The sequence below is a fragment of the Podarcis muralis genome, chromosome 9, assembly GCF_964188315.1.
Source record: "Podarcis muralis chromosome 9, rPodMur119.hap1.1, whole genome shotgun sequence".
NCBI lineage: Eukaryota > Metazoa > Chordata > Lepidosauria > Squamata > Lacertidae > Podarcis > Podarcis muralis.
In genome coordinates, this window is record NC_135663.1 from 73369095 (window position 1) to 73396024 (window position 26930).

Here is a 26930-nt window from a genome sequence, read left to right on the forward strand (position 1 = left end):
CTGTGTGTACACATGTAGTACCACTGAAAATACTATCCTTTGCATCTGGAAAAATTATTCTTCCCCCAGCTGTCCAACCCTCAGAAGGCTGATACTCTCCCTTCCCATCTCCTACTCCAACTGGAGGAGATGAGAAGCTTTCACTTCTGTTTTCAGTAAACTATAGTTTGTTGTTATGTCTGAACCTGGAACTGTGGATAACTTTATCTACAGTTTGGCAAAACTAGCCAGAATCAGAAACCATGGATTGAAGGTGTCTTTTTTAAACCACAAGACTAGCCACCTTTTGTATATAAAATAGAATCAAAGACTTCGAATTTCCTCTCTGTGGCCAGGGGTGGGAGAACCTCACAAACCCAAAGCTAAACTGTAGTCTTAACGTTACAAGTATGTATAAAGTTAAACACAGTCATAATGTATCTGTTACTTATTTGCTGCACAGAACACGAATGGGCACAAGTACAGTGGTACCTTGGTTCTTGAATTTAATCCATTCCGGGAGTCTGTTCGACTCCCGGAACCGTTCCAAAACCAAGGCACAGCTTCTGATTGGTTGCAGGACCATGCAGAAGCCATGTTGGACGTTTGGCTTCCAAAAAGCGTTTGCAAACCGGAACACTTACTTCCGGGTTTGTGGCATTTGGGGGCCGATTTGTTCGGGAGCCAAGCCATCCGAGTACCAAGGTACCACTGTAACAGAAACTTATAAAATACTGCATGCAACATGTTTAGTAATAAACCTACGCAATGTGTTGGGCAGCAAGATGGGATTTTACACCAATCCAGAAAACTCTACACTGGTGGCGAGTGGTGTCCTAAGCACACGTGAAGGTACTGTACTAACATAAAAAGGAGCGGGTAGTGCTGTGGTCTAAACCACTGAGCCTCTTGGGCTTGCTGATCAGAAGGTCGGCGGTTCGAATCCCCACGATGGGGTGAGCTCCTGTTGCTCTGTCCCAGCTCCTGCCAACCCAGCAGTTCGAAAGCATACCAGCGCGAGTAGATAAATAGTTACCGCTGTGGCAGGAAGGTAAATGGTGTTTCCATGCACTCTTGCTTCCATCACAGTGTTTCATTGTGTCAGAAGCTGGCCACGTGGTTGGGAAAGCTGTCTGTGGACAAACACCGGCTCCCTCAGCCTGAAAGCGAGACGAGCGCCACAACCCCATGGCCACCTTTGACTGGACTTAACCACTCAGGGGTCCTTTACCTTTATACCTTTACTAACATATGAAGCATTTAGCAGCTTAGGACTCAAGTACTTGAAGGAAGTACTTGCCTTCCCTAGTAACAGCCAACCTGAGTTTTATTATCTTCAGGTGATGCCCGGGAACATGTCCTGGGGTAGAGGGGTTGGGGGTCTCTAGAGATGCCATACTTTGAAGAGCAAAGAAGAGGACACGTTTGCCGACTTCTGCTTTTAACTATGGATCGCTATGATGACTCATTTTACATACCCATGAAAAAGAGGATGTGTCCTGGAAAAAGAGGACACATGGCATCCCTAGGTGTCACCAACATGGACATGGGCTTCTCATTGGTGACACCCTTCCCACCTGCCCTCCATCCCACTTCAAGTATCATATTGACCAAAACACAAAGTAACTTTCCAATACTCTTGTTGCCACCAAGTAAACTAATCTAGAAATGAGGCAAATGTCATTTGGGCCCAAATTTAAGAAGGTTGGGGTAAAAGGCTGGTTTGTTGTTGTTTTATTGCCACAGGCCTGACTTCTCAGTCTATACAATTTGTCACTCAGACAGAGACCGAATTCCCCATTGGCTTGGCCCCCAAACTGACTCCCTACATTCTTCTTGGCTCTCCTCCATAAGACCAGCCCAGGATGAATGTTGCATTGTGGACTAGGCTGTTACCCTGACAGAAATAACAGCCCCAAGTGATGAAGAATTCACCCCCCCAAAAAATCAGCTTCATTTTTATCTAGCTTCAAAGAAGTTTCATGGAATGCCTCATGGCGATCTTTAAATTTTCATAAATGGCAGAGACATGAAGGGTCCTTTCATACGTTTCAGAAAGAAAATTGTCCTGTTATGATTCTCTTTACCTCTTAAAAAAAATGCTACTTGGTCAGGCTACCATATTCATACAGAAAGACTTAACAAGTAGCTAATTCAGTTTTAACGAAACTACCTAGTTATAGAGTGATAAGCAAGGTTAAGATAGAATCAGACTATGTCCACTGAATTCAGTAGGTGTACACTGTGCATGACCTAGTTTGTTATCAACCATAATTATTATCCCGACAGAAACAATAGCTTTGTATAAAGTGATATATATTGGTACACTTCTTTGAAAAGTATACTGTTTTGCATTTTAAAATGCTCATAGTTGTCTCTCCTGTAGGGAAATGATTACTATTTTCAAAGCACATCAGTATTATAGATATGCTATGTGATCAGCATATGACAAGAGAGGACAGTCTGTTTGATCCACGTTTATGTATTTTTAAAAACAGAACATTTTATTTACCTTGAACCAGAAACAGGTAAGGCAGTTTAAAAATAGACCAAAGAACATTTTATGTATCCTGATGTGTCTTAAGTAAAACACTCATCAAGGTCATGTCAAGAAAGTATGTGATTAAATTTCCACATATATATGAATGTGGACTCTCTTCTGGTTTCAACTGACGCCTATTTTGACTTTAGACAGTCACTATGAAAAGAGTTCCATAGCCACTACGTTTGTACCAAAGAGATTGTAGAAGGCCTATAATGTTGCCAGCTGCACTGCCCAATAAAAAGGTAAAGGTAAAGGTACCCCTGCCCGTACAGGCCAGTCTTGACAGACTCTAGGGTTGCGCGCTCATCTCACTCTAGCTTTTCTCATTGGAAGGGCCATTGGTCAAACTATTCCACTCCCGCCCGCCCCCCAAAAAATCAGTTTTGCTAAGCAACAAAGATAGCATGTTCACCTCTGATTCGTTTTCTAGGCTTGTGATTGGGCATCATTCACCCAAGAACAAAAGACAGAAGCAAAGACACACCATTTCCCTCAAAATTATTTTATTTTATTTATTTATTAGATTTGTATACCACCGTTCATCCAAAGATTTCGGGGCACTTCACAAGTTTGGCTCGTAGCTGTCAACTTTTCCCTTTTCTTGTGAGGAATCCTATTCGGAATAAGGGAATTACCCTTTAAAAAAGGGAAAGGTAGACAGCTATGGTTTGGCTAGACGACTCCCAGGGTCCTTTCCAACACTACTATTCTATGATTCTATGAAACTTTGGGTCAAAACAACTTCTAGAGATGAATGCACCTAAAATATATTGGTAAATGTCTGTTGTGAAAAACAGAGGATTATTTTTTTTTTAAGTATATATAGAAGCAAGGGGAAGAGGAATAGAACAGGTATTTGCACCTGGAGAGTCCCCAATGGTGTAATGATGGACAGTTCATCATTTGTTCTCTCCCTTTGCCTTTCATTCTTCATTTGCTGCTCTCAGAGCTATGCAAATTTATTCAGATTTATGCAAACAGCTGGGAGTACATTTACACTTACATATCCCCCTTTCTGTTTTCAATTAGGAGGCTGCTGGCAAGCACCTGCCTACTTTTATTGGCTATGCAAAGCTATTTAAAACCTGTCTGCCCCTTCCAATGATGTGGGCTAATAGGTTTCACACCGCGAAACACATCTTATCCATTGCAATTAGAGCACCGTGAGCAAATTGAGCAAGAGAAAGGTGTTCCAGAGGATGCAGGCTTCCGTGGTAACCCCAGCAACGGCGATGGAACCGGTCCCTTAACTCCCTATTCACCTTCCGTTTTGTGCCAGCGAGCCATAAAAACGGTCCGGCATTTCACACTATTTATAGAGTATCCTCAGCTGTTACAAATGACAGAAGGAGTGAGACACATTGAGAGAGAGAGAGTGTGTGTGTGTGCTATTAAGGGTGATTGCACAAATGGCCGTTTCCTTCCGAGAGCAAAGCCTTGGTGTAAATTCACCAAGGTTTACTAATAGCCTGACCTCCGAGGAAGAGGCCCCATTTGGTGGGTATCCAAGGAGCCTTTCACTCTCCCTTATTAAGAACAAATTGCATAGAATTGACCTTGACCCATAAGCAGACAGCTTACACTAAGAATAACTCAAAAAAGGCTGCATCATTTGCTATAATGGTACCAACAAAAGGCATTGTGCTTTTGCTAAGACCTGGTCAAGGATTTCATGTACCAGACCCTCCAAGTGTCTCTGTTTTGAGGATAAAATTGCTTGCATCCACCAAGACCTTGACTCTGCTGTTATAGCAGATGAATCTTGTCGTGGGGTGTCTAGAGCACAGTCTAGACCTGTTGTGTTGGATGAGTTTCAGTTGGTAAGGCTCAAGGATGTGGACAAGGTGCTCGTATCAGTCAGAGCGACCACTTGCGCTCTAGAGCCTTGCCCCTCTTGGCTGATAAAACCCAAGGGAGGGAACATCTGGCTGGGCCAGGGAGGTGATCAAAGCCTCTTTACAAGATGGGTTGGTCCCTGCCTGTTTGAAGGAAGCAGTGGAAAAGCCACTCCTTAAAAAACCTTCCCTGGATTCAGAAAGCCTAACAAACTACCGGCCAGTTGCTAATCTCCCTTTCCTGGGCAAGGCTGTGGAGCGAGTGGTCGCAGACCAGATCCAGGCGCTTTTGGAAGAAACTGATTTTCTGGATCCATTTCAATTGGGGGTTTAGGACAGAAACTGCTTTGGTCGCCCTGTATGATGACCTCTGTCGAGAGAGAGACAAGGGAAACATGTCCCTGTTAATTCTTCTCGACTTCTCAGCAACTTTCGATACCATCAACCATGATATCCTTCTGGAATGACTGCCCAAACTAGGGGTGGGTGGTGCCACTTTCCAGTCCTACTTGAATGGTCGTTCCCAGAGGGTGTTGCTTGGGGAATGTTTTTCAGCCCCGTGGAACCTTTGATGTGGGGTTCTGCAGGGCTCAATCCTATCCCCTACGTTGTTTAACATCTACATGAAACTGCTGGGTTGGGTTATCCAGAGGTTCAGAGTGCATTGTCGCCAGTATGCTGATGACACTCAGCTCTATTTCTCCTTTACATCTGCAGGTGAGGCAGTGGAAGTGCTGGACCAGTGTCTTGCCTGCATTTTTAATGTTTCAATGTTTTAATGTTGTATTTTAATCTTGTTTTTAAGCTGTATTCATTCAACTTGTTTTTATTATTGCTTGTTAGCCACTCCTTGCACTGCTGGATTGATGAACTGCAGTGGTGGGCATTTGTTGACTCAGGTGATGGTGGACTAGAGTGTGGGATTTAGAGAATGGGAAAGGTGTGAAATTTCCCCTTCTTTCAACCAATGCGTATGAATGAAATTTCTACATTAGCTGATTTAAGTAAACCCAAGTAGCAATAGTGAACTCTGAATTCAAACACAGATGTTTGCATTATGACCTACTACTGGATAACTTAGACTTATATAATGAGGTTTCCTGGTGTATTCTTAGAACATGGCATGGGCTCTTTCAACTAATTGTTCATTATTTAATTAATTCACTTTGACTTTGTCATGCTCAAGGCGATCACATCTACTTCTACAGAACCATCTTGAAACCAGACCCCAATTCATGTTGTCTCTAGAGAGAAGCACTATAATAAAACTTTGTATTATCTGAAAAGGAGCTCTGGACCTCAGGCTAGACTAGAACTGGTTCAATCCACATCATGTTCAGCACAGCAAACATCTATGCTAGTGACAGCTAGATTTTGCATTCTGGGTAGAAGAAATCCACATTATTTTGGCTGGCTGTTCCATTTCCTCACCCAAGCTGTCTTTTACATGTCTTCCCACAGAGCCCTTTAACAAGATGAGGTGAAGGTTTTCAAATATGTATTGCATGAGGCTGGTACCTGACTGGTCACACATAAAGTGTGTGTGTGTGTGTGTGTGTGTGTGTGTGTGTGTGTGGAAACCTTGACAACAGCTTTGTTAACGAAGAGCCTGCCTGACATGCTGGCACCAAGAAGACAGCTTGGACTAGCAATTTCTCACTTTTCAAAAACAGTGGGGTTTTTTGGAGGGAGGGGAAATTCAAGGTATAGAGAAAGTTAAGCCTGTCAGTCAATTAAAGAATTATGATCAACTGTGGCAAATGCCAATTATAATGAAAATACCAATTATTAGGGTTTTGCATCCCCCTGCCATCTGATTTGCGTCCCCGGTTTGTAAATCTAGATCAGACCTAATTAGGTTCAGACAAATTTGGACCCGATTTGACCTGCCCTGGATCCAAACTTAGAGGGTAATCTTTTTTGGGGTTCTTAGGTCCATCTTATCATTTGACTTGTTTCCACATATCAGGCCTGGACCATGTGGTTAGAATAACAGAATCATAGAGTTGATGAAGAGCCATCTAGTCCAACCCCCTGAAATACAGGGAACTTTTCCCCAACGTGGGACTCAAACCCACAATCCTCACATTAAGAGCTGACTATAAGGTCTAGTCTCCATGCATGATATGGGCAGATAGACAACAACAAAGGTGCAGGCAACATCTTCCAAGACAACAACACCCACTTACACCACAAAGAACTCATAACTCACTTACTTTCAGCAGCCAGAAACACCATAACCAGACACTGGAGAGACCTGTCAGGAGTAAGCATGGACCAATGGTACCAAATAGTATGGGAAACAGCCCTACTAGAAAAATTAACCAATAAACTGAAACAGACACGGGGACAAATAGAAGAAGACGCCTTTACCCCGGTATGGCTCCCCTTTATCGCATACACAGCCCAACAAGACAATGACAATAATCCACCAACAGCATACAAATCAATACAGTGGTGCCTCGCAAGACGAAAAGAATCCGTTCCGCGATTCTCTTCGTCTAGCGGTTTTTTCATCTTGCGAAGCAACCCTATTAGCGGATTAGCGCTATTAGCGGTTTAGCGGCTTAGCGGCTATTAAAGGCTTAGCGGTTTAGCGGCTAAAAGGCTATTAGCGGCTTAGAAAAGGGGGGGGGGGAGCGGGGAAAAAACGCAAGACTTCCAAGACGTTTTCGTCTTGCGAAGCAAGCCCATAGGGAAAATCGTCTTGCGAAGCAACTCAAAAACGGAAAACCCTTTCGTCTAGCGGGTTTTCCGTCTTGCGAGGCATTCATCTTGCGGGGCACCACTGTATGGCTAACCTGATCCAAAACACTCACCCACCCCACTCACACACGAAAACAAAGACCACCACAGCCAACCCCATATGAACAATCACACCCTAGGTCAACCCCAACCTCTCTCACCACCAAAGAAACACAAGTGAACAGCAGAGAACCGGCACGAGTAACGCTGACACCAAATCCTACATACATTAAGCAAAATAGAAACATCGCCACCCGACCCCACCCATCTTCCCCACCCCCACCCCTTTTCTTCCTAATGTCTCAACAAATGAAACTGATTTGTAAAAATGTTACATGGAAAAAATACAAGAGACATTATACACACTTCTGTAAATCAAGAAAATATTTAATTAAAACAACAACAACAACAACAACAACAACAAACAACAACAACAAACAAACAAAGGTTCAGGCAGCAGTGGGAATTCCCCTGTCACTTATAGCCAGTTAGAAAGGTTCCCTTGGTCAGATCAGCCTACAACGTATCGTATCACTGCATAGATTACTTGATTTAAGAGCTGGGCTGTTCTGACCATTTACACCTTTGATGTTCTAGTTTGTTCTTTTCCCGACTCAAGAACCTCTTTTTAACGAGCAGTCTGGTAAATTAGGAGGTATAAATACCAAAATGCAGTTCTCTTAATAAACCTCAACTTAAAACAGTATGTGAGCTGCTTCAATAAAAATCACAGGGCAACAGTCTTTCCCACTAATTTGCCATCTCTGATTGATCACTATAAGGCTTTACCTCCTCAGTTCTGTCCAGATTAAATACATTTATAGCCCAGCGTGACACAATGAGACCAAGGAACAAGTGGCAATTGCATTGTCTATTTAAGTCTTTCCCATTAACCACAATTTAAACACAGAAATGGGCAGCAAGGTGGAGAGGGAAGATTATGAAATGTGAAGAAAAGGAAATGAGTAAATTGGAGTAAATAATATAGCCCACTTTAGACAATCTCTTGCAAAAGATCTATTGTTCAAAGTTGTGGGATTCTTTGTCTTAAAAGACGCTAAATCTCAAATCAGTCTATACATTTAACAAATACAAAATGTTGCTAATTTGACAAGGACAGTGGTACCTCGGGTTAAGAACTTAATTCGTTCCGGAGGTCCGTTCTTAACCTGAAGCACCACTTTAGCTAATGGGGCCTCCCGCTGCTGCCGCGCCGCTGGAGCACGATTTCTGTTCTCATCCTGAAGCAAAGTTCTTAACCTGAGGTACTATTTCTGGGTTAGCGGAGTCTGTAACCTGAATCATATGTAACCTGAAGCGTATGTAACCTGAGGTACCACTGTAGTTGCTAAATTTCAGCAATACTGCATCCTCCCAGTGCCCAAACCTAAATATATTATTGGTGGGAAAATCTGATTATTTTCTCTGTTTACAGAACATGCGTGAATTCAGAATCCTGTGTAGAATATGGCTTTGCAAGAGTCTTTAGAATAGTGCCCGCTGTATCAGTGACGAAGAACAAAATAATCTCTCCTCCTCCTCCTCCACACCCATGCCATCTTGTGACCTAAAAGACTTCACCCTACAACTAATCCAGAATGTGGCAAACTACAACTAATCCAGAAGGCAGCAGCTAGACTGGTGACTGGGAGCGGCTGCCGAGACCACATAACACCGGTCATGTAAAACCTACATTGGCTCCCAATACCATTCCAAGCACAATTCAAAGTGTTGGTGCTGACCTTTAAAGCCCTAAATGGCCTTGGTCCAGCATACCTGAAGGAGCGTCTCCATCCCCATCGTCCAGCCCCGGACACTGAGGTCCAGTGCCGAGGGCCTTCTGGCAGTTCCCTAGCTGCAAGAAGCCAAGTTACAGGGAGCCAGACAAAGGGCCTTCTTGGTAGTGGCACCCGCCCTATGGAATGCCCTCCCATCAGGTGTCAAGGAAATAAACAACTATCTGACTTCTAGGAGGCAGCCCTGTTTAGGGACGTTTTTAATGTTTGATGATTGATTGTGCTTTTAATTCTGTTGGGAGCTGCCCTGAGTTGCTGGGGAAACCCAGCCTGATGGGCGGGGTATAAATATTAATAATAATAATAATAATAATAATAATAATAATAATAATAATAATATATTTTTCTGCTACTGACAAGCAGAGAGGATAGAACACCCTAGGATGTATTTACATTTTATATTTAAAACAAAAGAGTGTAACCGTATGAGTCCCTTGGTTTTATTGGTTTAGCCCCATGAACCGTGCTTTCTGATAGGAATCCGCTGTTAACACTCAAAATAATCACTACGTTAATGGTGCTAAAGTAGTTACACATGCATGAGCAGCAGAAGCACCTTCACAAACTTGAAGAAAGTTTGAGGGTGGTGAGCCTGTAAGTCCTTTACTGGAAGACAAACCTCCAAACATCCCCACCCACAGTTAGGGCTGGGTGATTTCTGGTTTTCAACTTTGTGATGTATCACCAGCTAAACGTCATGATATACTGATATACCACAATGTCTGAAATAAGGATGGAGCTATCTAGAGGCACTGGCTGGCCAATGTGGTATAGTGGTTAAGAGTGGTGGACTCATAATCTGGTGAACCGGGTTCGCTTCCCCGCTCCTCCACATGCAGCTGCTGGGTGACCTTGGGCTAGTCACACTTCTCTGAAGCCTCACTCACCTCACAGAGTGTTTGTTGTGTGGAGGAAGGGAAAAGGAGAATGTTAGCCGCTTTGAGACTCCTTAAGGGGAGTGAAAGGTGGGATATCAAGTCCCATCTCTTCTTCTTCTTCTTCTTCTTCTTCTTCTTCTTCTTCTTCTTCTTCTTCTTCTTCTTCTTCACGGTTTCCCCCACATTGCGATTTTTTCATAGCACGCACACATCATAGTCTGCAATATATTGCTGGGTCATAAACTATGAAACCGATATCATAATATGGACTTCAAACCAGTTTTGGATGGTATACAGTAGAACCTCAGGTTACGTACCACCCTCGTTATGAATGCTTCAGGTAACGAGCTCCACTAACCTGGAAGTAGATGCCCCTAGTTGCAAACTTTGCCCTGGGATACGAGCAGAAGTCGTGCGGCAGCAGTAAGAGGCCCCATTAGCGAAAGCGCGCCTTATGTTAAGAACAGTTTCGGCTTAAGAACGGACCTCCGGAACGAATTAAGTTAGCAATCGGAGGTACCACTGTATTGAAATATTGCACAGCCCTATCCACAGTGCAAAGACAGGAGTGCCTGGCGTGCTCGGGTCCATGGGGTCACGAAGAGCCGGACATGACTAAACGACTAAACAACAACAACAAATCCACAGTGCACACACACAAGATAGCAGTATGGACAAGGCTCTTTTGAGGCAGAGTTAAAGTTTGTTGTGACATCACCAGAAACTTGGCCAAGCCTTTCCCTTTTCACGCGCATGTGCGCACGCAAACACACATACACATTTAAAAATGCCAAGCTCTGAATGGCAAACTAGACCATGCTATAGATTTACTTTCCCATTATCTGGCAGGGATCCAACTAGGGCACAAACTCAAGAGCCTTCAGGATACAGTTTGCTGGCTAAGTTCCAGTTTTTGGCAGGGGTAGGCGGTGTGGGCATATGCAGTCAAGATGAACGAATCCCTCAGCAATGAAACAGTAATGCTGCAAACCACAATGTTTAATTGATAGCAAATTGGAATCTTATTAGTTATGTGGAAGGAAGACTGTTTGCATCACTGAAATAACCATAGTCATTTCATGTGTCATTCTCTTGAGAAATATTGAATGGCGCATCCAATCATTGCTGTTATTTCAGCTCTGCTTGGTAATATCTACTTATATTAATAGGCATTCATGGCTTATGCTGATGGGAAAACTTACTTGTCTAGTTGATGAAGCTTTTCCTTATTTTCATTCAACCCCTCATTAACACGCCAGCTCTCTAAACAATAGCTCATCCCCCCCCCCCCGCTAATAACTTTGCAGGTTTAGAACCGTCCAGCTAACACTCATACCATTAGCATCACAATAAGCAAACAAGATGGATGATGTGGGAAAGATGGTATGTTTCGGAAAGATTTTAATCAAAGTCACATGTAAACAATACCAGCAGAAGGAGCATTCAAAACAACCTAGAAAATTTCAAGCAGCAGACAATTCAAAACAAATTTGAAGCAAAATTGCACAATTTGCGTGAACGAAATATCTATGGAATTCACTGCCACAACATCCAGTCATGGCCCCCAAATTCACAGAAGATAATGCTATCAATGGCTACTAGGCATGATACTGTCAGTTTGCATTTCTCAGTGCATAAAGTATTGATCTTATGTGTAGAGATATTTCCTATTCTAATTAATTCAAGAGGGTTCTGGAAGCTTCTCTGTGTGAAAGAAACAAGCAGAAGGTTCGTGATGTTTGGGTCATTCCTTCAGAGAAGCTGAGTACAGTGGTACCTCAGGTTACATACGCTTCAAGTTACATACGCTTCAGGTTACAGACTCTGCTAACCCAGAAATAGTGCTTCAGGTTAAGAACTTTGCTTCAGGATGAGAACAGAAATCGTGCTCCAGCGGCACGGCGGCAGCAGGAGGCCCCATTAGCTAAAGTGGTGCTTCAGGTTAAGAACAGTTTCAGGTTAAGAACGGACCTCCGGAACCAATTAAGTACTTAACCCGAGGTACCACTGTACAGCTGGCTTAAACTGGTTCTGTCAAGGTCATGCTGACTATAAAAGCAGGGCCAGAAGGAACCTGGGTTTCACGTTCTCTTTCTATCTCTCTGGTGTGGTGTTCTGTATATAGTGTTAAGGTTTAGACTTATTACATAAGTTATTGTTAAGTTTAAGTTAAGTCTGCTGCAACTGGATTTCTTATGGACAGCGCCAATGCTGAATGTATTGGATTTGTGACCATTATTACTCATTTGCCTTCAGCAGCAGTAAAGCTCTGCTGGAGGAAATAGAATTGCCTCTGGTCTATTTTTTGGGAATCCTGCAACGTGTTTAAGTTTTTACTCTGCTGACTATACATCTGAATCTGCTCTGGATTAATATTGAGTACAATTTCCATGACAAATACCTAAGTAGTTAGTACCATTTGTGCTAGAGACAGTAAGCCTCTGAATATAAGTTGCTGGACTCATAGCAGGGAAGGTGCCATTGCGCTCAGGTCCAAACTAAGTATGTGGTTAGTCACTGGGAAAACAACAGGATGTTGGTCTGATCCAGTAGAGTGGCTCCTGCATTCTTATATCTTCACAAGAAACGGTCACGTACGAAAACAAGGTGCAAGGCTTCCCTTTTTTTGCAGGAAATTCCCTTATTCCAGTGCCATTTTCCGCTGCTTCCCAGATTGTTAGATATCCCATAGACTGTCCCTGGGACAGGTGAGGCTGCTGATCCCTTATTTTCAAATCTGAAAGTCGACAGCTATGGCAAGGCTAAGCTAAGAGATTAAAAGTTTGCATAAAAAGTTTAAGTGGTTAGGGGCTAAGATCGCTTGGGGAAAGCAGAGACAACCCCAGCCTCTAACTGATACTGTAGGATTTCCCACTTTCCATATAAAGGACAGATGGAAATACGCCCATAATAGTTCTTTCTTGACAAGTATTTTTCTCTGAAAGCAGCGTTTAACATCAGGTGCAAAGAAGTAGCTTAAAGTAGCTTACAGCATGATCGTTTATCTAAAACGAAACATAAGAAGAGCTTGCAGGATCAGGCCAATGGCCGATCCAGGATGGCATCCTTTTCTCACAGTGGCCGACCAGATTTCTGCGGGAAGCCTGGAAGCAGGACATGAGTGCAAACAGTCCACAAACCCCATCACCACTTCTCTCAATTAATACCCAATTAGAAAGACCTCTTCTGCAAAACCAATTAATCTCTAAAAAAATCTAAGTTGTGCTTGTCAGCAGCTGTTCTGCAAGCCCATCAGTCTGATTACAAGCCAGATTTCTGGGTAGATGGCAAGGCGAATTTCACCCCTTCCAATGTTCCAAAGATGAAAAGAGGGATGCTGCTACGGACATGAAGATCAGGGCATTATGGGATGGCTGCCCAATAGATGCATCCCACAAGTACAAATACAAGCATGCCAGGCCTGAACAAAATACCTTATGCAAGGTTGTTTCTGGATAAATTCAACAATATATGAAAGAGCTTAGACTGCAACATTCATGTAAAACCTGGAGATTCTGGGTGGTGTCTATGTGTGTGTGTATACACACAGAGAGACACACACACACACACACACACACACACACACACACACAAAGCACATGTACTATTTACCTGTGGCCCTCCCTACTTAAAGGTAAAGGGACCCCTGACCATTAGGTCCAGTCGTGACCGACTCTGGGGTTGTGGCACTCATCTCGCTTTATTGGCCGAGGGAGCCAGCGTACAGCTTCCAGGTCATGTGGCCAGCATGACTAAGCCACTTCTGGCAAACCAGAGCAGCACACGGAAACACCGTTTACCTTACCGCCGGAGCAGTACCTATTTTTCTACTTGCACTTTGACGTGCTTTCGAACTGCTAGTTGGCAGGAGCTGGGACCAAGCAACGGGAGCTCACCCCGTTGCAGGGATTCGAACCGCCGACCTTCTGATCGGCAAGTCCTAGGCTCTGTGGTTTAACCCACAGCGCCACCCGTGTCCTGGCCCTCCCTACTTACTGCTGAGTAAATGAGGAAAGCACTGCCATTTACATGCATACATATATCACGAGTGAGCAAAGTCCCACTATGTTCAATAGGACTTATTTCCTAGCAAGAATGCAGAGACATCTTGCAGCCTTACACGGATGTCAAAAGCATGCACACCAATTATGTCATGAGTGTGATAAGTACTGCCATCCCTGTCCAACAGAGTGGTAAAATAGTGACGACAAGCCAGGTAAAGCAAAAACAAAAAAACCACTCTGGATCCAGAAGAGGCATCACAAAACTCATGCAGAACTTTGTGAACACCAGCAAGATTTCCTGGGCCTTTCAATTGCCCAGGACTGAATTAATATCCTAAAAGCCCCTGGGTCAGAGGTAGGAGCCCTAGAACAGATGCATCTCTGCATGTTCCGTTTCTAACTTAACCTTCAGGGTGCTTTTATTAGCTTGTATTTCTACTTTTTACAGATGGCTGTGTTGCTTTTTTCCAGCTTCTTTGCTGCCCTCTACAGCTCATCAGTAAAACAGACGAATAAAAAGCTAGCAAAGCAAAGTTTCTTCCACAAAGTAGCTGCAAGTGGAAATAGTTACTGGCAAGATTTTAAAATTACTCTTTGTCACGAGGAAATCTGACTACATGTTGTTAGCAAAAAAACCCCAAAACTTCAAACACAAATTTTAAGATAAAGGTAAAGGTAATGGAGGGACGCGGGTGGCGCTGTGGGTAAAAGCCTCAGCGCCTAGGGCTTGCCGATCAAAAGGTCGGCGGTTTGAATCCCCGTGGCGGGGTGCGCTCCCGTCACTCGGTCCCAGCGCCTGCCAACCTAGCAGTTCGAAAGCACTCCTGGGTGCAAGTAGATAAATAGGGACCGCTTACTAGCGGGAAGGTAAACGGCGTTTCCGTGTGCGGCTCTGGCTCGCCAGAGCAGCGATGTCACGCTGGCCACGTGACCCGGAAGTGTCTCCGGACAGCGCTGGCCCCCGGCCTCTTGAGTGAGATGGGCGCACAACCCTAGAGTCTGTCAAGACTGGCCCGTACGGGCAGGGGTACCTTTACCTTTAAAGGTAAGGGGGACCCCTGACCATTAGGTCCAGTTGTGGCCGACTCTGGGGTTGTGGCGCTAATCTCGCTTTATAGGCCGAGGGAGTCAGCGTACAGCTTCCAGGTCATGTGGCCAGCATGACTAAGCCGCTTCTGGCGAAACAGAGCAGCACACGGAAATGCTGTTTATCTTCCCGCGGGAGCGGTACCTATTAATCTACTTGCACTTTGATGTGTTTTCAAACTGCTAGGTTGGCAGGAGCAGGGACCGAGCAACGGGAGCTCACCCCGTCGCGGGGATTCAAACCACTGACCTTCTGAACAGCAAGTCCTAGGCTCTGTGGTTTAACCCACAGTGCCACCCGCGTCCCTAATTTTAAGATACAACATGATAAATTTTGTTAATTTGTTTTTTTTTTTTTAAATGCATTTTTATTGAAGTTATACACAAAAACAGACATATAAGAAAATACAAAGAGAAAATTACAAAGAAAAGAGAAAAGAAAAAAAAAGAAAAAACACTCATCCGAAAAAAGAAAAACACACAATCTGAACTTCCTTCCATCCTTTTGATAAGTATCAAATATCTCCTTCCATTACGTATTTGATTTTCAATCTATAGTCTTAAATTCACTCGCTGGTCGTATTGTTCTAACCCCGTCAGTTCACTTTAAACATTCATTCCAATATATTTCCAAAATTTGCTCCAATTTTTCAGAAATTCCTGTTCATCCTGATCTCTTATTCTACCTGTTAATTTGTCAAGCTCAGCATAGTTTACCATTCTAATCTGCCAGTCCTTTATGTTGGGGATAGTTTCCACTTTCCAATATTGTGCCAACATAATTCTCGCTGCTGTGGTGGCGTAGAGGAATATCGTCCTATCTTCCTTTTTAATTTCTTTATCCATCATTCCCAACAAGAAGGCTTCAGGCCTCTTGGGAAAGGTATACTTAAATATTTTTTTAAGTTCATTATAAATTGATTCCCAAAAGCCTTTCACCTTTTTACATGTCCACCATAAATGATATAGGTCACCCTCCACCTCGCCACATTTCCAGCATCTCTTGTCCTTTAATCTATACATTTTGGCCAATTTCACAGGGGTGTGGTACCATCTATATAGCATCTTCCAGATATTTTCTCTCAGTGCCATACATGCTGTGAACTTTATGTTACAATTCCAAACTTCTATCCACCTTTCAAAATCAATATTATAACCAAAGTCAATTGCCCATTTAATCATTGCCTCCTTCACCTCCTCGTCCTTTGTGTACCACTTTAATAGTATATCATAAATTCTGGACAGGGTTTTGTTTTTGCCTTCTATTACTTCTATATTAAATTTTGATTTTTTATCATCAAAACCCACCTTCCTCTTATCCTCTTTTAACAAATCATTCACCTGGTGGTATTGCAGCCAACCAGTGAATAAATTTTTTATTTCTTCAAAAGGTCTAAGTTTGGGCCCTTGGTCTGTTTTTCTTAACATTTCTTCATAGGTGGCGTTTATCTCCTCCATATTTATTTTCTTGACCGTTAAAGCCTCTATTGGTGAAATCCACCATGGGATCTTTCTTTCAAGGAGGTTTTTGTTCCTTTCCCATGCTTGATATAATGGTCCCCTAAAAATATGGTCTAAGAAACTCTTGTGGACTTTCACTTTCCCATACCAAAGGTACGAATGCCATCCGTACCGATTATTAAAGCCTTCCAGGTCCAGTAGCTCTCTATTCTCCAGTTTTATCCAATCTTTTAACCAAAGTATACAAGCCGCTTCATAGTATAAACTTAGGTCCGGGAGAGAAAAACCCCCTCTTTCTTTTTTATCTATCAAAATTTTCATTTTTATCCGTGGCCTTTTCCCCTGCCAAATATACTTTGCTAAGGCTCTCTGCCACTCTTTACATAAATTTTGTTAATTTGTTTCACCATGTTTCCCCCCTAGTTTCTCCTTTGAACTGCACTTTCCTTATGCTTCATTTTTCTTGGCATCTGTCTGTCTCAGAAGATAATGGAGGAGTGCTACTTTGGGAGTAAAGCCAAACCACTGGAGAGTTACAGTGCCTGATGTGGCTGTAGAGACCAATCACTGGAGAGACATGTTCTGTTGTAATTGGGGCAGATGAAGGCATCTGGTTGTGCTGCTGCAGATGCACCAAGGCGCTTCTTCCCTCAGTGCACCTTCCAGTGGTCATTTCTCCTCAGGCCACTGCTGTGGATACACAACCTGATGGCCTGTCTCTGGGTGCTGTGGTAATCTTCAAGGGATTCTGATACAGTGGGGAATATACTGTATTTAAAGGTAAAGGGACACCTGACCATTAGGTCCAGTCGCGGCCGACTCTGGGGTTGCGGCGCTCATCTCGCTTTATTGCCCAAGGGAGCCAGCGTACAGCTTCCGGGTCATGTGGCCAGCATGACTAAGCCGCTTCTGGCGAACCAGAACAGCGCATGGAAACGCCGTTTACCTTCCTGCCACAGCAGTACCTATTTATCTACTTGCACTTTGACATGCTTTTGAATTGCTAGGTTGGCAGGAGCAGGGACCGAGGAACGGGATCTCACCCAGTCGCGGGGATTTGAACCGCCGACCTTCTGATCGGCAAGTCCTAGGCTCTGTGGTTTAACCCACAGCGCCACCCACGTCCCTTTAATGCAGCCATAGCTGCCAGTTATAGTAGTGGTAGCCACCTACTCAAATTAGACCCATTGTAATGAATGGACTTCGGTTAGCCATGGCCATTAATTCCAATGGGTCTAACTCTTGGGTTGGACTAGTGACAACTGCCACCTAAAGGCTTTACCAAGAACATTTCAAGTCCCGCTCATCCCAGTAGAGAATGGCATCCGAAGCAAACTGCTACAACTCTAACTTGCAGATCATTTATTAACACTGATAATGTATTCTCCAGCTGCTCAACTGTGAAATCCAGATGAGTGAATTCTATTAATTACTGTATTCACAGTTATTTTAGATTTACAATATGAGATGCAAGGAGAAAAATCAATTAAAATAACATTAAAATACAGAAGCCCTGGAATTACATTGATCTATATAGGTGCGTTTTTATATCAGATGCTATGTATGTATTGCTATGGCTAACAAACCTTCATGTTTATTGGCATTGTTAAAAAAACAAAACTGTCCTGTCCTTCTGAACACCAGGTTGGTTTGTGAAGGGGGGGGGGAGCCTATTATGATTAAAACAGCACAATAAATGTTAAGTTGCAGCTTTACATGTCTTAATTAAAAAGGAACATCTTTTACACAAATTCCACAATAATAAAGAAAAATAGGTTTATCTACAGTGCCATTCAAAAAGTCTTAACTACTGTGTTTTTTTAAAAGCTTCACTGAATATGGATATGAAAGCCATGTTCCTTGCCGCCGGGTTTAAAATCCCTTATTTGATTGCTTTAATTAAAATGCAAATTTAGTTATAGTGCAGATGCGGAGACAAAAGCTTTGAGGAATACAGCATATTATATCTAAAGAACTATTAGCCCCCACATCATAACTGATGAGATTACTGCCACTGAATTGCAAAATTAACGTTCATTTCTTCGGAGCTCAGCAGAGATTATAAATTAAAGCAAGGCCTCATTACCACCTAGAGTTTTAATTTCCACAAACTACACTTCAGAACACTTAGAACTTACTGTGAATAGCGGAAACTTCAGCATTGTCACATATTAGAGTTTCAGATCAAAGCAGCGTGCCCTTTAATGGCACATCTCCCCAGGGGAGAAAAATCACGCCTCTGATGTGAGCCTGTGGAGCCTGCTATCCCTATTAAATGGAGTTAAAGTAGACCTATTGTGTGATAAATGAATCCCTCCTGATGGAAGCTGGAACGCTTAGCGGGTTGAGGCAAAGGCACAAGTTGCTTGAAAAGGCAAATATAGAAAAGAACACGCTTAATGCACACCCAGAATTGACTCCAGCACTTCCATCTTTGGGGGCCGGACAAAACTAGATAAATAGTCAGCCGTTCTGTGACCAGTTTATCTGGCGGCTGTCGAGACTCCTGGTCTGAAGTCAAAGGACACCAAGGGACCACCCAGAGAATGACAGATGATGGGGGCAATTCACTATTTGAGACTCAGAAGACAGGCAGAATTTCCCTTCCTGACCAGTGAAGCAGCAAACAAACATCATCTCTATGCAATCACTGCGTCAAGGAGGTGGTACTGGGAAATATCTCCTTGCTTGGCCAAGGAAGGAGTTGATGAATGGAAGTAGCCCCAGAAAAGGCAAATATTGCTCCTGTTTTGTTTTGAACCTCAGGGGCTATGGGGTGTGTTTTTATGTTTGGGGAATGTGCTATACACATTTAGATGCTCAGCCAGAGATCTATAGATGACGGGCAATATACAAATTTAATAAAATAATTTATTGAACGACTACCACATTTAATGAAGAAATATTAGGAAACATGATTAAATCAAAAAAAATTCCCTGACATGCTGAATATTCTTTCACAACTTTGTTTAATAAGGGAAGTATTAAACCCCACACATATATTAAGTAAAATAGAAACATTGCCACCTGACCTTACCCCCACTCTCCATGCCCCCCTCCATCACTTTCCCCCTTTTCTTCCTAATGTAACACTAATGTCTCAACAAATGAAACTGACCTGTAGAAAATGTTACTTGAAAAAAAAGTGGCATTGCACATACTTTTGTAAACCAAGAAAATCTTTAATAAAAATACAGTGGATGCTCAGGTTGCGAACGTTATCCATGCAGGATGCACATTCGCAACCCGCAGCGTTCGCAACCCGAAGCTGCGTGACTGCACACACATGGGTTGCAATTCGGCGCGTCTGCGCATAGTGTGATTTAGTGCTTCTGCACATGCGCGACCACCAAAACCCAGAAGTAACCCGTTCTGGTACTTCCGGGTTTTGGCGGTACACAACCTGAAGCGTCTGTAACCCGAGGTATGACTGTATATAAAATAAGGGAAGTATTTGCCTGAATGAAAATGTATCTTATACCCATGCTGAGTAAGAAGATTGAACGGCTGCTGCATAAATCAGGCAAGATGCTCTATTTGAATAAAGACTTTGTCTTTAACTGTGCCGATAAAGAACTCCAGTGTGGAATTTTAATGGCGGCGATTGCACGTGTCTCTGTGAGTTATTTATAGCCGCAGCCCATACGCAATCTGGGAACAGTGGAAGGGATGGAATGTGAATTGTAAACACTGCAGAGAACTGAACAAAGGAAGATAGCAATTCATTCTCCCAACACACCAGGTCTGAGAACAATGCTTATGAAGGACTACACACACAAAATGGATTTTATATTTATGAGAATTAACAGAGGTGCTGTAAGTAAGGAGAGATGAAATGGATACAGGAGAAGTGATGGACATATGTTTACAACAGGAGCGGGAAAGCTGATTATTTTTAAGAAATTGAATTAAAGTAATTTGGTCTGATTTGTAATAATGTGGAAAACCAATAAAAATATAAACCTTCTACTCTAGTGTAACAGAGGCTTTCCCTAGTGTAAACAGAGGTCTTTCGCTATCACCTACGACCAGATCCTTTTAACTAGAAATGCCAGGAACCAAAGCTAGCACCATCTGAGTGCAAAGGATGTGCAAAGTATATCACTGTCACAGCCTTCCCTGCCCCTGCCACACTGCGCACTGGAACAAGAATATTAAACATTCAGCTTAGCATATTCTGCAATGAGGTGATGAGGTACAGTTCTACCACCAGTTAAAAATTCACAGCAAATTAGTAGAAGAGGTGTGTTGAACCTCAACCTCAAAATAACTGCAACTGCAACACAACCTCAAAATAACTGCTCATACTTTCTGTCAAAATGGCTGTTGTTTCCTCAACCATACTTTCTCTGTTACTAGATACTACAATTCTCTTTCTTTTGCTCACAAAATAGTCTTAACCTTTTATCCTTTCATCTCAAGGAGAATTATCTGTCTGGGGATTCATTTTCCCCTCATAAATAGTATTGTTTTCCATCTTGCTTTTGGAAACTCTTAACCTGTCAGTGGATGATACATAGTTTTTACCATTTAATTTAGATTCCCATTCATTTTACTTTAAATCCATGCCAGTATTGTGGATTTTTCAAGATAACACAGTGTTTTCTTTGGAAACACTCAAGCCTAAATCTGCGACTGGATGGTTTGCAGAACTGTCAGTTTTCTTTATTTAACCTATATTTTCCAGTCAAAACAAAAAAAATTTTTTCTTCCAGTAGCACCTTAAAGACCAACTAAGTTAGTTCTTGGTATGAGCTTTCGTGTGCATGCACACTTCTTCAGATACACTGAAACAGTGTATCTGAAGAAGTGTGCATGCACACGAAAGCTCATACCAAGAACTACCGGTAACTTAGTTGGTCTTTAAGGTGCTACTGGAAGAAAAAAAATTTTTTGTTTTGACTATGGCAGACCAACACGGCTACCCATCTGTAACTATATTTTCCAGTGACATGTATAAATGTTGGAGCATAAATTTAATCTCAAGGTCGAATCTTCTCTTTGTTTCCATGGAATTTTATTTTGAAGTTATAAATACAGGCCACACAAAAGGACAAATATAGCAAGACAACAAGAGCCCATAAATAATTCACTGATTGCAATGCTTAGTATATCTGGATATGCTTGTGGGACGACGGTTTATTATTTGTTTATTTACTTGTACAAATTTATATCGTACTTAGTCTTAAGGAAAACCCCTTAAAAACAAAGAAATAGCAGCTTCTATACAGGTTTCAAAAAAGTGAGCAGGCACTTGGCTGCCTGTGAGGTTGACTTAGAAAGTGATGTAATTTCAGCTATTCATAATAAAGTCACTCTTTCCAAGACCTCTGCATTGGCAAGAAGGTTCGCTTTTTCTGCATAGAGGAGAGGTAATATTTTATCCAGTAAATCAAACCATCTACAACCTTTCACAACTATCCAAGCATGAAAACCCTGGGGTCTGTTGTGAGCTACAGGTGACGGATAACGTTAGCAGAGACAGGCCAGGATCCAGTTTAATTTGCCAGCATTCCCAGTTAAGCACACTCTCCTAATTGCTAGGTGTTCAGTGATGTACTCCGGTCTATCACAGTGCTTGACCCACATCAAGGCATCTAGAGTTGGGGCTGGGGGTAAGCTGGAGGGGTACATGCCAGTGGCAGGTGGGCCAAAGAGCAACAGATGTGAGTCTACCTTCCGGCCATGCAAAACCACACAAACCATGGACTCAGCTACATTGGCAAAGAAAAAGCACTTTTTGCGTGTCGTATATGCATTATAACACTGACACCAGATGGCACTGTAGGGTTCTGTTTTCGCCATCCCTATTTCTCTAAGTTTACAACGCATTTAACAAACTCTTCTTTGAGGCGTGTAGATCCAGCCACAAACACATCTGTGCAGGCAAGGAGGAGAAATTGTCACAGTTCTAGGGTGCTGTGCAGACAGATAAAAGTACCGTATTTTTCGTCCCATAGGATGCTCCGTCCCATAGGATGCACCTAGTTTTTTGGGGGGGAAATAAAGGAAAGAATTTTTTCCTTTATTTCCCCCCCAAAAGCAGGTCGGGGAAACTGAACCAGGTCGAGGAACAGCGGGATGGCGGCGCTGCGCCTCCCTGCTGTCCCCCGAGCTTGTGGGGCTGGCCGATGTCTGTCCGGCGTGAGGGGTGCCCTGCTTCAGGGTGCCCCGCCCGCTGGGCGGCAGGCCGCTATCCGCAGCATGGGGAGCCCTGCGGGGAACTCCTACAGGGCTCCCCACGCTGCGGAAGTATGCCCGGCGCGAGGGGCGCTCTGCTTCAGGGCGCCCCGCCCGCCGGGCGGCAGGCTGCTATCCATAGCCTAGACAGCCCTGCGGGACCTCCCGCATGGCTGCCTAGGCTGCAGATGTGTTCCCGAAGCGCCGGGTGCTCTGCTTTCAGGGCGCCCGACGCTCCGGGAAGTAAGCTGCATTTTGATGCCTTCCTGAAGCCTGGAGAGCGAGAGGGGTCGGTGCGCACTGATCCCTTTCGCTCTCCAAGCTTCAGCGAAAGCCTGCATTCGCCCCATAGGACGCACCCAGATTTCCCCTTCATTTTTGGAGGGGAAAAAGTGCGTCCTATAGGGCGAAAAATACGGTACTTCAATATCTGAAGGAGCGTCTCCACCCCCATCGTTCTACCCGGACACTGAGGTCCAGCGCCGAGGGCCATCTGGCGGTTCCCTCACTGCAAAAAGCCAGAGGGAAACAGACAGAGGGCCTTCTCGGTAGAACGCCCTCCCATCAGATGTCAAAGAGAACAACAACTACCAGACTTTTAGACGGCATCTGAAGGCAGACCTGTTTATGGAGGCTTTTAATGTTTGATGTATTGAGGTATTTAAATATTTTGTTGGAAGCCGCCCAGAGTGACTGGGGAAGCCCAGCCAGATGGGCCAGGTATAAATTATTATTATTATTATTACTACTACTACTACTACTACTATTACTACTACTACTACTACTACTCACAGATGGTATTGGATCAGGTTCAGTGGGGTGTGTGGCCTTAGGGCAGGCATCCCCAAACTCGGCCCTCCAGATGTTTTGGGACTACAATTCCCATCATCCCTGACCATTCATCCCGTTAGCTAGGGATGATGGGAGTTGTAGTCCCAAAACATCTGGAGGGCCGAGTTTGGGGAAGCCTGCCTTAGGGCAAGGGGAGAGTCTTGAACACCAGATAGAGAGGCCTGGAGTGTTGTTTTCCACTCCTGGGTTTGAAGTTCCCCAATCCTGATCTACAGGGTAGTTGTCTGTTATTCTTTGCACAATTATGCATGCTCTGAGGCCAGAATCAATGTGAGATTTATTTATATTCTGTTGTTTTATTTGGAAGTGCCCAGAGCAGAGTACACAATCATAAAGCTGTTATATAATCAAGAAAAGTACACCCGTTTCTAAAAGCAGGAACAAAATACAACCCACATTTCAAACAATGTAAAATCAGAAAGCTGGCAGCAACAAGGCTTGTTATATACCAATACTTGTTCCAGTAACATTGATAGCTGCATATTAAACGCCCATCAAAATGAAAGCATTTTCAGTTTTTAGCAAAGATACACAAAGGCGGAGCCTGATGAATTTCAAATGGAAGAGCATTTCAGAGTTGCAGGGCCACTTCAAAGGTCTTCTCTCTTATGCTCACTTGCCAAATCTCCCAAGATCACACTGAGAGCAAGGCCTCTGACACTGATCTTAATTTCCAGGCAGAACTATATGGATACAACAGTAGAGTTGTGCATTCTGACCTGTGAGCACTGGCAAGTCAAGTGCCACATTTTGGACCAACTAGAACTTCAGGACTGCCCTGAAACATAGCCCCGCATACAGTATATTAAAATAGTCCAGTCTGGAGGTAATTAAAGCATGCTTGATTAAAGCAATCCAAGCATCCTCAGAATTTATAAACACACCACTTGCAACTTTCATAAAACAGGCCAGTAGTTATCTAAGGTGTTATTCTGTGGCCCTTTACCAAAAGGCAAATTCCACTGAGCACAGCAGAACAGCAGAACCGTGTATTACAAATGAAGTCTTGTGTATAACTTTTAATTTGAAAACTATATCCTTGTGAAAATACAACAGGCAAAACACTAAATGCCTTTCTCTGCTTTCACTTTGCATACAATCAAACACGCACAGCTACCAAGATGCTTATGATAAGATTAAAGAAAACTGACTACCTTATATATTTAAGATCATTATTATTTTATTAAGAAAAGAAAAGAGTCTAGTAGCCTAGTTACTTCTTAAAGGCAATTCAAAATTACAGGCAAATTCAGCACACATTAAAACAGTCTTGAAATATATATTTATTACTATGCTGTAGCCTAGAATGATCACCATGAAGATAAACATGAGAACAGGAGGAAAAGGAAGTACAGATATAAGCTCACATTGCTATAATCCTTGTTTAGGTTGGCTTTCATTTCAACGTGGATGACTTTCAAGTGAAAACATTGTGCACCCCAGCAGAATGCATTCTAAAGCTGACGTTTCCAAATGTTTCATTCTTATAATAAAATTATCATCAAAGGATGATAATACCATCACTAATGCTATTTTGCTATTTTAATTCATGGCATCCCAGACAGTTGAACATTTACTCCCGTTTTCTTTTCACATGTGACCTGAACAATTAATTCAGTTATAGAGTCTCTTAAAAAACCCTTTTCTCAAGGTACTTAACCTCTGGGCCACTACTACGCTGTTTGAAATTAAAACCTACCAAAAGCATCAAGGCTTCTCACCTATAAAAAAACACACACACACAGCGATTTTTCTTTTTAAAGCACAATACCAATTCTTAACACCTTGCTCCAATGTTACATTTCCACATCCAAGTCTAGTTACTACTGGGGCCCGAAGCAGCACACCTTCCCAGGACCACAGCCTTGAACAATATTCTGTGGAAGTTTTAAGCATAGCGAAAAGTGGCACAAGCAAATAATTCTTAAAACAAACGGTTTTGCAGACAACATTCCTCACACCAGTTACAAATGTGTAAAAGCAAACGAAGCACCAGCCTCTTACCTCTGCTGTACTTCCTCTGTTTCGCAAGTATGAAAAAGGTCACCAAGATTGCTCCCATCTCCACAAACTTCAGCCCCAAACTTGCTGATCCTTCACTTTAGAACTTCCTTTATCACATAGCGCAATTAAAACAATAGACTCTTGCAAACCAAACACAGGAGAATTCTGCAGCCAAGTAACAAGGCTTCAGACTCCTTAACTGCCTGCATCACATCTGTTAGCAATATACATATTTAAGAGCTGTGCTCTCTAGCCTCCTAATTTCAATTCACATGCTTTGGGGAGTTCAGAGACCTGCTGCAAAGGGAGAGCTGGAATGGAAGAGAGCATATAGCTCCATTGTCTAAATGCCATGTAGGTTAATTGAGCTTGCAGCTGCTGCTACTTTAAGAAAGCTCTGAATCAGTGCTTATTACAGTGCAATTTTTTATACTTTGGCACTTACTAGTGGGCTGGTTATATCAGTGGAAAGCTGAGAGCTAAGGCAATATAACAGATAAGTGTGTGAGCCTGGAAGTCTCTGGAGTAAAATCTCACTTCAGTTGTGAGTTCAACAGGTAAGGTGCCTTCTTAAGCAAGGCACAGTCATTCAGTCACCACACATAAGCCCACTTGTAATTCTGTGCCTCCTCCGCTAGAGGTCTGGAGGGCGGCAACAAGAGAGTGAGCCTTTTCTGCAATGGCTTCTCGTTTGTGCAATGCTCTTTCAAAGGAGGTACACCTGGCACCTTCATTACATATCTTTAGGCACCAGGCGAAAACATTCCTCTTCTCCCAGGCCCCTGGCTAATTAATCTATGACCCTGTAAACCATAGCTGTCAACCGTTCCTTATTTGGCGGGAAACTCCCTTATCCCAGTGCTGTGTCCCGCTGCTGTCCCTTATTGATGATGTCCCTTAAATTTATCGGGTTTCATGCTCGCCCGGCTCAGGAGGGAAGCAGCGGCTCGGGGTCCTCCGCCGCAAGAGAGAGCGCACACATAAGCTGCCGCATCTCCGTCTCTCCCTTTCCCCCCTCAGGGGCACGTCGTGAGGAGACGGGTGGCGCCGGGCGGGCAGGCAGCCCCTCTCTTGCGAGACTTCTGCCGCGCTGCCAGGGGAAGCCAGAGGCGGCTTAGGATGCGGCCTGAGGGAGGAGGAAGAGGAGGGGATGGGGAGGGACGCAGAAGGGCGGTGCTTCAGCGGCCACCGCGGCGCTGTAACCGCCTCATGCCAGGCTGGCGGGCGAGAGTCTGTCTCCCTCCCTCCCTCCCTCCCTCTCTCTCGGGCAGGGAAGGGCCGATGGAACTCCTTGCACCAGGACGACAGCAGCCCCAATGTGCATAAGCTAAGCAAAATCCCTTATTTTGGCTGCTGATCCCTTATTTTCAAGACTGCTGGTCCCTTATTATCAAATCTGTAAGTTGACAGCTATGCTTTAAACTGGGAGGGGGTATTGTTTTTGTTAGTTATTATTGTATATATGTTTGTGTTTATATATTGTAAACCGCCCTGTGATCATCAGAAGAAGGGTGGTACAGAAAATAAATAAGATAAGGAGAATATTGCCAAGAAGCTGTATACAG

General features: G+C 43.3%; 1 protein-coding gene across 2 annotated transcripts in view; it reads right to left on the reverse strand.

Annotated features, from left to right (window-relative positions):
* KCNIP4 (potassium voltage-gated channel interacting protein 4) overlaps nucleotides 1-26930 on the reverse strand; it is a 286864-nt gene that overhangs the window by 195665 nt on the left and 64269 nt on the right. Inside the window, exon 1 of one of the 2 annotated variants that reach the window (XM_028742921.2) lies at nucleotides 25366-25412. The exons of the other annotated variant lie outside the window; for it this stretch is intronic. The gene's annotated coding sequence lies outside the window, so the exon portion shown is untranslated. Of the gene's footprint in view, nucleotides 1-25365; nucleotides 25413-26930 lie in introns of those variants that run through there. 2 annotated transcript variants of the gene reach the window in all.